General features: G+C 35.0%; 1 protein-coding gene across 1 annotated transcript in view; it reads left to right on the top strand.

Moving 5' to 3' along the window:
• The first annotated feature begins 18 nt into the window (after positions 1-18).
• Positions 19-12,673, top strand: part of LOC115305308 (C-type lectin domain family 1 member B-like) — a 71,556-nt gene continuing 58,901 nt past the window's right edge. Inside the window, exon 1 of the mRNA XM_029955548.1 lies at positions 19-69. The gene's annotated coding sequence lies outside the window, so the exon portion shown is untranslated. The remainder of the gene's footprint in view (positions 70-12,673) is intronic.

The following is a 12,673-nucleotide window of genomic DNA, read 5'->3' as shown; positions in this document are numbered from 1 at the left end:
ACATTATGAGTACAGTGACACTGGGTGGAGTGCGGAGCGAGTGATACCGCTCATTTGCAGTTGAACAAGGTAAAATCTGGTATTAATTTCCTTAGAGCTTTAAAGAAGTGTGTCATGATAAAGTAAATGGTTTTTACTAGGATATGCTATGTTTCAGATACAGTATTGGGTGGAAAAACGTAAAGCAATAGATTAGTGAAGGAGAAAGGAATGTTTTTATTTAATATAAGGCCAGATTCCACAGAAACATTTCAACTCTGTTAGAATAATTGGGTTAAAATTAAAATGCTGTATTAGAAAGAAATGTTGCACCAATTTTGGGGATGATTTTTAAATCCATTATTGGTTAAAAGTTGAGTGTTCTACTTAAGGAATACTAGTTTTAGCACATATAAGAATATTCTGTAATAAATTACTTTTATTTGGTGACATTTATTCAAAGGTTATGTGCCATTATCAAATGATCTTTTATTTTGAGTTATTGTGGAGAAATTATTAAATTTTAAAAGAAAAATTGTATATGTTCAAAAATGTTACATGACACACTAAACTTATCCAAAACTTGAACACTATTGAAAATAAAATGACAAAAGTAATTTTTGAGAATGGACTTAACACCAGAAATAGACATTAATTGTGATATATGAAACCATAAGATGCTAAAATTATGAAAGTATAAATCATTTATGGAAGAACTGTTGGTGCAAACTTTCAGAAAGATTTATGAATGTCAAAAGTTGTGAGAGTGGTTTTAGTTGTGTAAGCAATTGTAATAAATGGAAATAAATGTAAATTAATAATTCAGCCAATGAGCTCTGCTGTCAGTGAGATCTGAACTTCTGGCTCTCAAACTTACAAAGTATGACCTTTAAAAAGTTACTTTGTGTCTAGCTACATAGTTTATTAATCTAAAATTGGAGCAAGCATATGTAGAAATATTATGCATATGAAGCACTTACTATTCAATCTGGCTTTTATAAACTCTCAATATTAATTATTTTAATTATTTTAACACCATAGTCACATTATAACTACTGATTCCTATTTGTTAGATCATGTAATGTAACTCATTACACAGTAATGTTTTTCAGTATGGATTCTTTTTTTTTTTTTTTGGCTGAGATTTGGTCAATTTTTAAAAGGTCTTTTGGTTGTTTATAGATAAGTTTAAATTAGCATTTTACAGAAGGTACCTCATCCTGCTTTTTATGAAACACCAAACTGCTTTCATTTATCTAAGTAAGTGTGCAATGTTTGACCCTCATGATTTGATGAATTCATTTGAAGAATCTATTTTTAAAGGCTGATGTAAATATCAACTCATACATGTAATTATATCTATACTGATGACAAAACCAAAATTAACTGCTTCTTGTCATGATGCTTATGGGATTTCACTTCACATTATATTGATTTACAAACCCAATTATATGTGCATGTGTATATACTTGATTACTTCTCCACAGGCAAGATTTTAAATATTTTAAGAAATTCTCCAGCATATTTCATATTCTTTCTTGTTCGTGACCCTGAATTCTTTGAATACAGATATCAATGTTCTCCCTGACTTCATTGTATATCAGCTTGCTCAGGTGTATCCCACCAGCATTTCTAATCTCCCACTCTCTGGGGTGACTAGTAAGGAGACAGGGCCATAGTAACACATACCTTCTGTTGCCAGAAAGTCATGCATCTTCCAGTGGGTCCAGGTTACTCTTGTAAACAGACAATATCTGTGATCTTCACAGACTGCCAGCCTTGTGAGACCTAAAAATTAGACAATAATGGAAAAAGTAGATTTCTTATCAATGTGTCATTTAAAATATGAACAGGAAATTCTTACCCTTGGGCTATTTTGAAGCCCATTTATATTATCACACACCTCCGGAACCTAGAGACTTGCAGCTTAAGTGCATCATTGAGTGTGTCCGTGGCTAAATGCTCCTGAGAAATTTTTTTGTTCCATAAGATATTGGGATCAGACACTTGACCACCGGGCTATTAACTTGCTATCATCTGAATCACAAATACTGAGAATTTAGGCCTTGCAAGAAATATCTTAGATGTTAAGGTTTTAGACAAAGTTGCTAAATATTACATACTTCTTTCTTTTATGCCTTTGCTATGTCATTTCTTTTATACTAATAATATTCTAAAATCATCATATCCATAACAAGTATTTAATGATGCTTGACACTAATTCTGAAGATTTATGATACATTCAGCTTTCCTGTGACTGTCACAAAGTCATTAATTTCCAAACTTATCTTCTCAATTTTTCTGCCTTAGTTTTTATTTAATTTTTTAAATGTTTTATTTATTTTTGATACAGAGAGAGACAGAGCATGAGAGGGGGAGGGTCAGAGAGAGAAGGAGACACAGAACCGAAAGCAGGCTCCAGGCTCTGAGCTAGCTGTCTGCACAGAGACTGACGCAGGGCTCGAACCCACGAATGTGAAATCTGACCTGAGCTGAAGTCAGAGGCTTAATCAACTGAGCCACCCAGGCGCCCCATGCCTTAGTTTTTAAGATACCTGCATTCAATTTTATCATTCATAAGTGAGTTATTTAGCTTTGCTGAAAATAAGAAATTTCTGGAAAGGAGAAAATATCAAACAATATTGAACAATAACACCATGGCAGAAATTAAAATATTAAACAATTATTCATACTATTCATTGATTCATCCTCCCTTGATAACTAGTTGTCTGTATTTTAAACAATATACTTGTTCTCAATGACAAAAGCCCAAGCCTAAGTACATAGAGGCAAAATGAAAGTAATTTTTAAAATTTTCACTTACCTCAAAATATTTGGGAGGGCAGAAAAAGTACTTTTAAAAAAATGTTTATTTTTGAGCGAGAGATAGAGAAAGCACGTGCAGGGTAGAGACGAAGGAGAAGGAGAAAGAGAACACCAAGCAGGTTCCGTGTTGTCAGCACCAAGCCAGACGTGGGGCTGGAACTCATGAAATGTGACATCGTGACCTGAGCTGAAATTGAGTTCGCCGCCTAACCAACTGAGCCACTCACATGCCCCAAAAAAGTACTTTTAAAATGTAATGTCAAGGATTTTTGCATGTATGCTTCTATTGGTCTGTAGTTTTTCTTCTTTGTGACATTGGGTGATAATTTTATTTTTAATGATGCAAAGTTGACATCCAATACTATATGAGTTTCAGTGTACAACATAGTGAGTTTACCTTTTTATACAGTATGAAATGTTCACCATTATAAATCTTGGTACCATTTGTCACCATACTGTTATAAAAATATTATTGACTATATTCCCTATGCTGTAATTAATATCTTTGTGACTTATTTTTTAAGGGTTTATTTAAATTCCAGTTAACATACTGTGTACTATTAGTTTTGGGTGTACAATATAGTGATTCAACACTTCCATGCAATACCCAGTGCTCATCCCAACAAGTGCTCTCCTTAATCCCCATATCTATTTAACTCATCCTCATACACACCTCCCCTCTGGTAACCATCAGTTTGTTCCCCACAGTTAAGAGTCTGTTTCTTGCTTCCCCATAATACACTCTTGCTCCATCTACACTGTTGTAAATAGTAAGATATCATTCTTTTTGGTTAAGTAATATTCCAGTGTGTGTGTGTGTGTGTGTATGTACTCAACCATCTGAACCACCAATGAGCTTATCATAAAGAAAAGATGAAAGGGGACACCTGTGTGGCTCAGTCAGTTAAGTCTCCGACTTTAGCTCAGGTCATGATCTCACATTCGTGGGTTCAAGCTCGCATTGGGCTCTGTGCTGACAGCTCAGAGCCTGGAGCCTGTCTTCAGATTCTGTGTCTCTCTGTCTCTGTCCCTCCCCCTCTCATGCTCTGTCTCTCTCTGTCTCAAAAATAAATAAAACATTAAAAAAGAAAAGAAAATATAAAGGACATAAATAAATAAAATCGCAAATGAGAAAGGAGAAATAAAGATCAACAGCACAGAAATACAATTGTAAGAGAATACTATGAAAAATTATACACCAACAAATCAGACAACCTGGAAGAAATGGATGAATTCCTAAAAACATAAAAACTACTAGAACTGAATCAGGAAGAAATAGGAAACTTGAACAGATGGATAACCAGCAACAAAAATCATCAGTAATGAAAAACTCCCAGCAAACAAAACTCCAGGGCCAGATGGATTTACAGGTGAACTCTATCAAATATTTAAAGAGGAGTTAATTCCTATTCTCAAACTAGAAGACCTTTCTTCCCTCCTTCCTTCCTTCCTCTTTCGTTTCTTTCTTTCTTTCTTTCTTTCTTTCTTTCTTTCTTTCTTTCTTTCTTTCTTTCTTTCTTTCTTTCTTTCTTTCTTTCTCTTTCTTTCTTTCTTTCTTTCTTTCTCTTTCTTTCTTTCTCTTTCTTTCTCTTTCTTTTCTTCCCTTCTTTCTTTCTTTCTTTCTTTCTTTCTTTCTTTCTTTCTTTCTTTCTTTCTTTTTCTTTCTTTCTTTTTCTTTCTTTCTTCTTTTTGTTCCTTTCTTTCTGTCTGTCAGTCTGTCAGTCTGACTGTCTTTCTCTGTTTCTTTCAACACAAACCCCACCGGAATTGAGACCCTGAAGAACTCTCAGGTCGGAAGATATGGTGTGGGCAGGGATTTGGGCTGGTCTTAGGGGAGGGGCCCACCACTCTGGGACTGGCATAAGCTTGACTGAAAAGCCCAGTCCTGCTAGGATGCAGGGGTGATTGGTTTGGTGTAAACAAGTTAGGCATCCAGTGTTTTCACTGCAATGCTTCCTGCAGGTGGGTCTGTGTTTATGCTAGATACAGGGGACAGAAATGGCATAAGCTATCTCCTTTTTTCCAAGAGAGGCATTTCAGTGAACATGTCTCAGGGATGTGCTCCCATAAGAGTGAATAATCGTCCCCCTTGTGTGTCCCAGGTATCCTTCAGATTGGTATTTCCATGCGATCTGCCCCCATGTTGTTTGCTTGTCTTCTCTCCAGGAGCAGGGCAGTGTCTTCAGCACTCGATCCTAATCAAGCTCACTGACCCTTAAAACTCCAAACATTAAGTCCTGTAGTTGGAAAAATTAATGAAATTCAGTCCCTCTTGTTTTCCAAGCCACTGGCTTTGAGGAAAGGTTCTCTTTGCGCTCCGGTGTGGTGCTCACTCTCACCCTTATCCATGGCCATGACTCCCTTCCCTCCATAGCACTCATAATCTATTTCTCCCCTAAACCACATCTCTGCGCTTCCTTCTTTCTTTGATGTGTCTTCTCCCTTTAGTTGTTGAGGTTGTTCTATCTGGTTTCAGGTCAGTTGCTGGGATATGTGGGATGATTTGATAGTTATCTAGTTGTGTTTTGGGAACAAGAAGCCTAAGGGCCTCTTAGTCTGCCACCAACTTCCTCCTTCCTCCTGTGACTTATTTATTTTTAACTGAGTGTTTGTACCACTTAATTCCTTTCACTTATATCACCCATCATTCCTACCCCCTTTCCTGTGGCAGCTACCACTTTGGTCTCTATATGTATGAATTGGTTTCTGGTTTCTGTTTTTGTTTTGTTTTGTTTGTTTTGTTTTGTTTTGCTTTTTCTGTTCCACATGTAAGTGAAATGAAATCAAACAGTGTTTGTCTTTCTTGGTCTGACATATTTTACTAAGCATAAAACATACTAGGCCTATTCATGTTGTCAAAAATGACAAAAATTTATTCTTCTTTTATGGCTGAGTAATAATCCAGTGTGCGTGTGCACGTGCGTGTGTGTGTGTGTGTGTACATTCTTTATCCACTCATCTGTCAGTAGACACTTGGGTTGCATCCATATCCTAGGTATTGTAAATAATGCTGCAATAAAAATAGGGTACCTACAACTCTTCAACTCTTTTCTTCAGATAAATAGGCAGCAGATGTGGAATTTTTACTTTTTTTTTTTTTTTTTTTTTGCCATACAACAACAAACCTTTATTTTTCTCTCAAGTCTGTGGAACATCTGGGTAGTTGACTTGGGTGATTTTGTCCGTGTGGGCTCATGCATCTGCAGTGAGCTGGCAGTTCAGTTCTGCTTCATGTGTTTCTCATCCTCCAGTAGGTTATTCTAGGCTTGTTCTCATGGTGGAAGCAGGAGTCCAAGAGATAATGGAAGTATGCAAGGCCTCTTGGGGCCTAGGCTTGCAACCAACACAATATTATTTCTGGTATATTCTATTGGCTACAGCAAATCACAAAGCAAATTCATATTCAAAGGGTAGGGAGTTGAGAGGAATTGGTGAAAAGCATATTGGAAAGAACATGGATCAGGGAGGGGTAGAGAATTGATGCCTGTTTTAGCAACCAGTATGCCCAAGGATTTTACATTTTGAAAAATAGAAGGTTGCCACTTGATAACACTGATGAATTCTGGTTTTCAAGAGAGTGGCCACCTGGAAATAGGATTTAAAAATTTTTTTATTTTATTTATTTTTTTATGTTTTTTATTTATTTTTGAGAGATAGAGAGAGACAGCTCTAGCAAGGGAGGCTCAGAGAGAGAGGGAGATACAGAATCAGAATCAGGCTCCAAGCTCTGAGCTAGCTGTCAGCACAGAACCCGACATGGGGCTCAAACCCATGAACTGTGAGATCATGACCTGAGCCAAAGTCGGACGCTTACCGACTGATCCACCCAGGCACCCCTGGAAATAGGATTTTAACTAATAAAATATTTCTTGGAATTTTTACTTTTAATTTTTTGAGTAACCTCCACATTCTTTTCTATTCTGGCTACACCAGTTTTCATTCCTACCAGCAGCACATCAGGTGTCTTTGTCTACCACCTCATCAACACTTGTTACTTATTGTCATTGTGATTCTTGCTATTTTGACAAGTGTGAGGGGGTATCTCATTGTGGCTTTGAATTGCATTTCCCTGATGATTAGAGATGTGGAGTATCTTTTCATGTATCCGTTGACCACTATACGTCTACTTTGAAAGACTGTCTACTCAGTTTCTCTGCCCATTTTTTGATTGAAGTGTTTTTTTTGCTGGGGGGGGGGAGGGATTGAGTTGTAAGAAATCTTTATATATTTTGGATATTAATCCGTTGTCAATATATCGTTTGCAAGTATCATGTGCAATTCAGTAAGTTGAACTTTGTTGTTTATTTTCTTTTTGCCATGTGAAAGATTTTTTTGTTACCCTTGCCTAAGAATACATATCCAAAAAATAGTTTAAGGCTTATGTTCAAAAATTTACTTTCTGTATTTTCCTTTCTTGTGTTTTATGGCTTCAAGTCTTTCATTAGGTTTTGAATTTATTTTTATATATAGTGGGAAAAAGTTGTCCAGATTCTTTTTGTTTATTTGCATGTAGTTGCCCAATTTTTTCAACACCATTTATTGAAGATTGTCTTTACCCCTTGTTTATTTTTGCAACCGTTGTGGTTTTAATTTACCATATAAGTGCCTCTTTAGTTTTGGATGTTCCATTGATTTAAATGCCTATTGTTTTGCCAGTACCATATTATTTTGATTAGTTAACTTTTTAGTATAGTTTGAGATGTAAGGGGATGATATTTCCAGTTTTGTTTTTCTTTCTAAAGATGGCTTTGGGCATTCAGAGTCTTGGTAGTTCTAGACAATTTTAGGATAATTTATTCTAGTTCTTTGAAAACTCCTATTGGCATTTTAATAAAGATCGCATTGTATCTGTAGGTTGTTTTGGGTAGCATGGATGTAGTCACAATATTAATTCATCCTGCCGTAAACACAGTTCATCTTCCCACTTATGTCATCTTCTAATTGCTTTTATCAATGTCTTATTTCAGATACAGGACTTTCATATCCTTCATTAAATTTATTCCTAGGTATTTTATTCTTGTATATGTAATTGTACATGGCAATTTTTTCTTAATTTTGTTTTTAGATAATTTGTTATTAGTATATAGAAGTGCAACAGATTTCTACATTTAAATTTTGTATCCGGCAACTTAGTTGATTTCATTTATTTTTATTGAATATCATTGAAATAATATTTATTATTTCACTTATTATTTATAGCTTTTTAGTAGAGTCTTTAGATTTTTTCTATCTACAGTATCATGCCATCTGCAGATGGTGACAGTTTTACTTTTTCCTTATCAATTTGGATGTCTTTTACTTCTTTGTCTTTTCAGATTATTGTGGCTAGAACCTACAGTACTGTGTTGAATAAAAAATGGTAAAAAGAGACATTTTGTCTTTATCTTGGTCTTAAAGCAAAAGCTTCTGGCTTTTCACTGTTGAGAATGATGTTAGTTGTGGGTTTGTAATATGTGTCCTTTATTACGTGGATGTACATTCCCTCTCTACACACTTTCTCGGGAGATTTTATCATAAACAGATGTTGAATTTTGTCAAGTGCTTTTTTTAGATCATATGATTATATGACTTTAATCTTTCATGTAGTTAATGTGGCGTATCAAGTTGATTGATTTGCAATTATTGGACCATCCTTGAATATATGTAATAAATCCCACTCGATCATGGTGTGTGATCCTTTCAATGCATTGTTTAATTATATTTGCTAATATGCTGATGAGGATTTTTGCATGTTCACTGGGAATATGAGCACATTATATTTTTGAATTTGGTGTCCTTATCTGGTTTTGATATCAGGAAGCTGTTGGCCACATAGAATGAAATTGGAAGCTTTCCTTTGTTTTCAATTTTAGAACAGATTTGAGAAGAATAGGTATTAATTCTTCTTTAAAAGTTTGGTAGAATTCACCTGTTCAACCATCTGGTCCTAGATATGTGTTTCCTGGGAGTCGTTTAATTACTGATTCCATTTCTTTACTATTAATTTATGTCTACTTCTGCTAGGTTATCTAGTTTGTTGGTGTATAATTGTTCACACTAAGTCCCTCATGATATTCTGTATTCCTCACGTGTCTGTTGTAATTTATCTCTTTCATTTCTGAATGTATTTATTTGGGCCCTCACTCTTTTTTTCTTGATGTTCATTTCCTGATAATTCTAGCTAAAGATTTTCCTATTTTCTATATTTTTCCAAAAAAGTAGCTCTTAATTTCCTCGATCATCTCTATGGTGTTTATAGTCTATATTTCAATTATTTCCACACTCATCTTTTTCATGTATTTCTTTTTCATAAATTTCTAATATGTTTAGTAGGTATGTGTGTATATACACATATATAGATTCCTTTTTCTAATTCCATTGATATAAAGACAGTTTATTTTAGATTTTTTTCTTATTTATTGAGATAGGCCTTTACCAATGTTAACTTTACTCTTTAAGTTGATTTAGATGTGTCCCAGAGATTTTGAAACGTTATGATTTAATTTTCATTTTTCACTAGGAATTTTTTATTTTCTCAGTGATTTCTTCATTGATCTATTCTTTTATCTAAATAAAAGCATATAGCATGTTGTTTAGTCTCCAGATGTTTGAGTTTTATCAAATTTTTGCTTGTAATTGATTTCTAGAATCACACTCTTGTGCTCAGAAAAGATGCATGATATGATTTCAGTCTTCTTTAGTTTAATGAGACTTTTTCTGTGACCTAATATGAAATCTATTCTGCAAAGTGTTCCATGTGCACTTAGAATGTGTACTCTACTGATATGGGATGTAATATTCTGTACATATGTCTTAAGTTCATCTAGTCTAATGTGCCTTCATTTCCTTATTGATTTACTGTTTTGATTATCCACCTATTGATTCAAGTGAAGTGTTAAAGTCTCCTACTATAACTTCATTACTGTCAATTTCTCTCCTTTGTCTCTTAATGTTTGCTTTATTTGTTTAGATGCTCCTATGTTGTCTGCATGTATATTTACAATTGCTCTATCCTCCTGTTGGATTTTGCCTTTTATCATTATGTAATGCCCTTCTTCATTTCTTATTACAGTTTTGTCTTAAAATCTATTTTGTATATATAAACACTGCTACCCTGCTTTTCTTTTTATTTCCATGTGCAATGGGGTATCTTTTTCCATGTTTTCTCTGTCAGTCAGTATGTGCCTTTAGGTCTGAAGTGAGTTTCTTGTAGAGGGCATATAGATGTTTTGTTTCGTATCCAGTCACCATTCAGTCCTTTGATTGAAGTATTTAGTCCATTTACATTTAAAGTAATTATTGATAGGTATGAACTTACTGCCACTTTCTTAATTGTTTTCTGGTTGTTTTTGTACTTTTTTCTATGTTCCTTTCTGGGCTTTTTGCTTGTTTTTTTCCCTTGTTTGTTTTTTGGCTTGAGGTTGTTTTGTGTTTTCCTTTCTTCTCTTGTGTATTGATGACTTTCTTTAGTGTTATGTTCCAACTCCTTTCTGTATTTTGTGTGTGACTATAGTAAGTTTTTGGTTTGTGCTTCTCATAAGGTTCATAGATATAATACGCTATGTATATAATAGTCTATTTTAAGTTAATAGTTGCTTAGGTTCCAACACACTCTGTAAGCATTACATTTTACTACCCCCTCACCATATTTTGTGCTTTTGACACACTATATTACTTCTTTTTTACACATTGTATCATTCAACCAATTATGTATAGTTGATATTTTCACTTTGGTCTTTTGATCTTTATATTAGCTTTATAAGGGGTCAATCCATGACCTTTAAGATATGTTTGCTTTTTGCCAGTGAGATTTCTTCTTTTATAACTTTCACACTTCTATTTATGACTTTTTCTTTTCTTAAAAAAAAGTTTCTTTAACATTCTTGTAAGTCCAGTTTAGATGTCATGAGCTCCTTTAACTTTTGTTTGTCTGTGAAACCTTTTATCTCTCAAATCTGAAGAACCTTGCCTGTTGGAATATTCTTGGCTTAGGCTTTTCCTTTTCAACACTTTAAATATGTAATGCCACTTCTTTCTGGCCTATAAAGTTTCTGCTGATAATCCAGCTGACAGTTTTATGGTGCTTCTACTGTATATAAATAGTTAACTTCGTCTTTGAGCTTTTAAGATTTTCTGTGTTTAATTTTTGCCATTTTAGTTAGTAGGGGTCTTGTTGTGGACCACTTTGCATTCATCTTGTTTGGAGTTGTCTGTGCTTCCTAGGCCCAGATGTCTATTTGCCTCCCCAAGTCAGTATAGTTTTCTGCTATTATTTATTAAAATAAATGTTTTCCTTTTTCTATTTTCTTCTTCTGAGGTTCTTTCAATGCAAATATTAGTAAGCTTGATATTTTCCAGAGTTCTCTTAATTACTCTCATTTTTAAAAATTCTTCTGCTTCTAGGATTTCCACTACCTTATCTTCCAGATCACTGATCCCTTCTTCTACATCACCTAATTTTCTGCTGATTCCTTCTCATGTATTTTTAAGTTTCAGTTATCATACTCTTCAGGTGTGATTGATTTTTTTATGTTCCATTTCTTTGTTGAAATTCCACAGTGCTCATCTTTTCTTTTCCTGAGCTTGGTGAGCATCTCTTTCGTTATTACTTTGAACTTTTTATCAGGCAGATTGTTTATCTCCCTTTCATTTTTATCTTTTTCTGAGATTTTGTCTTGTTCTTTCATTTGAAACATATTCCTCAGTCTCCTGACTGTTTTACCTGAATCTATGTATTTCTTTCTTTCTTTTCTTTTTAGTTTTTTTTAATGCTTATTTATTTTTGAAGAAGAGAGAGAGGAACAGAGAATGAGTGGGGGAAGTGTAGAGAGAGACACACACACACAGAATCCGAAGCAGGCTCCAGGCTCTGAGCTGTCAGCACAGAGCCAGACGCAGGGCTGGAACTCATTGACTGTGAGATCATGACCTGAGCCAAAATCAGAGGGTTAAGCCTCTGAGCCACCTAGGTGCCCCTCTCTGTATTTCTTTCTATGTATAAGTAAATTAGCTAGTCTCCTCGTGTTGAAGGAGTGGTCTTATTAAAAGACCACTGTGGGGCACATAAAGTGCAATTCCTACTGGTCATGAAAATCAAGTGCTCCTGAGGTGTCTCCTGTATGGTCTGCACTTTTCTGTTGTACCTTGGCCACAATTACTGTGAACACACTGTGGGGGGCTGGTCTCCACTCTGGATGTGAAGCCCTGCTCCAAATGCTGTGGGCACACTAGTGGGAAGACCTTTCTCCTTTATGGCTGGCTGAGAGGACTGGGTAAGGATGCTGAGAAACTACTATTGGATGGAACAAGCCCCAGTATGGTTGGCTGTGTGGCTTGGCCACAGATGTTACAGGCACACTGGTGGGCAGGAGATAGTCCCCAAAAGTTTCTTTTGAGGGGCTCCAGTCCTGGAGAGGTCACCCACTGGTTGTGGCAGGATGGGAGCCAGTTTGGTTGGGATACTGCTCACATCTGAGGCCATCCACTGGGTTTGGTGGGCAGAAGCCATTTGCAGGGGGACCAGACTTAGCCAAAGCTGCCTACTGGGTGTGAAAGGATGAGAACCACTTTTTTAGAGCCACTTGTTGTAAAATGTAGGGCACTGTAAAAGAATTTTAAGGCATATTAAATTAACAAGTTCTTATAAAGGAAAGTTAAAGAAATATTTATTATGACATAAAAAAGTAAAAAGTAGAATTCAAAGAAATGATAGTGTTATCCCAAGTGATAAATATAGTATACTTAACACTTAATTGTATCTCTGTGTTTACACATAGAGATAAAACATATAAATAAAATTTATATATTAACTAAAATATGTTAATATAAATTGAATAATTTTCATTTTAATTTTAATAATATTTATGTAATGGCTGTTTTAATGAGATAC

Source organism: Suricata suricatta, chromosome 10 (genome assembly GCF_006229205.1).
Source record: "Suricata suricatta isolate VVHF042 chromosome 10, meerkat_22Aug2017_6uvM2_HiC, whole genome shotgun sequence".
NCBI lineage: Eukaryota > Metazoa > Chordata > Mammalia > Carnivora > Herpestidae > Suricata > Suricata suricatta.
Note: the sequence above shows the minus strand (reverse complement) of the source record. Positions and strands in the feature narration are given on the sequence as shown.